Source organism: Salvelinus alpinus, chromosome 7 (assembly GCF_045679555.1).
Source record: "Salvelinus alpinus chromosome 7, SLU_Salpinus.1, whole genome shotgun sequence".
NCBI lineage: Eukaryota > Metazoa > Chordata > Actinopteri > Salmoniformes > Salmonidae > Salvelinus > Salvelinus alpinus.
In genome coordinates this window covers 74,907,217-74,908,638 of record NC_092092.1, presented here as the reverse complement: position 1 = coordinate 74,908,638, position 1,422 = coordinate 74,907,217, and positions in this window count along the sequence as shown.

Below are 1,422 nucleotides of genomic sequence, written 5' to 3'. Positions count from 1 at the left end.
CATCTGTGGATTTTATATGGCAGTTGGCAACCGTTTTAAAGCTGCATTACCGCCACCAACTGGACTGGAGTGTGGACCAGAGACAGTGAAGTTCTAATAATCCTACCCGATATTCTCGTCTCCCTAACGAAACGAAATACATAAATACTACCTCCCCTGAAGACGTCCCCAGCAGTTCACTTAATCCTGACTCTTCATTACTCTTCAAATCTAATAACAATCGCTCCCTTTCTCTTACATATTTCTGGCACTGAAATAGAACATGTTTCACTGTCTCCATCTCCTCTTGACCGTCACACACACAGTCGGATGTTTCCCCACCAATTTCAATGTACTATTGAGCCTTGTGTGTTCCAGTCTCAGCCTTGAGATTACAGGTTCCTCCATTCTCTCTCGGCCTGAGGACCCCCCTGCCCCCACCTTTTCCTGGGTTTTATACGTGTATCTTCCCTTTCTCTCCCTGTTCCACAACTCTTGCCATTTGTTTTTAACCACTGTTCTTATTAAAACCCCTTGGCTTCTGCTTTACTGATTGATAATTCCATCTCAACATTAGGATGTTTAAGTGGTGGCTTGGCGATAACATCCACCTCCTCATTCCGCTCTACTCCCATATGAACTGGTACCCAGAGGAACATCACAAATACCTCCATCTGTTTCACCCTATACAATCACTGCAGAACCTCATACAATACATCCTGTGAGTCGGAGCAGATGACTACTCTGTCTGGCCTCACCTCCACTCACTCTGCAGCCAATAGTATGGCCAACAACTCCATTGCGTAAACAGATACATTTACCGTTGCTATTTTTGTCCCTGCCAATTTAAACTCAGGAACACTAAAAGCTCCACCTGTCCTTCCTGTTTTAGGGTCCTTAGGTCCATCTGTGAATATATTAAAGAAAGCATAGTATTGTGTTGTTAAATGTTCACTTACAGCTGAATCGACTCCTTCCTCAACATCTCTTACCCTCTAGATCTATCACTGGATGAAGGAGAAACCAAGGTGGGATAGCAGGGATAACCACAGAGGGGCTAAGTATGAACACTGGAAAATGATTCACCTCTTTTAAGGCAGGGGGCATATGCAGTCATGCATTGGACAGGTTACTACAGAGATGTCCTTGTAACGTCACGAGGAAGAAGATATGCGTAGATCAAAATAGGATATGTAGTTTTCTCTGTGAGTATAAGGAGAAAGTATCACTTTTGGATTGTGTTTTATGAAATGAATTAGCCATGCATTCAACAGTTAAGTGGTGCTAAATCAGATAATTACATTACCAACCAAGAGGGAAAATATTTGTTTTAAAGACATTGATTCCAATATACATAATCTATATTCTAGAAAATATTGTTTTCTCTTGACTTCTTTTTTCATTGAATTTGACTTTCGAATAAAATAACCACAAATATCAAAT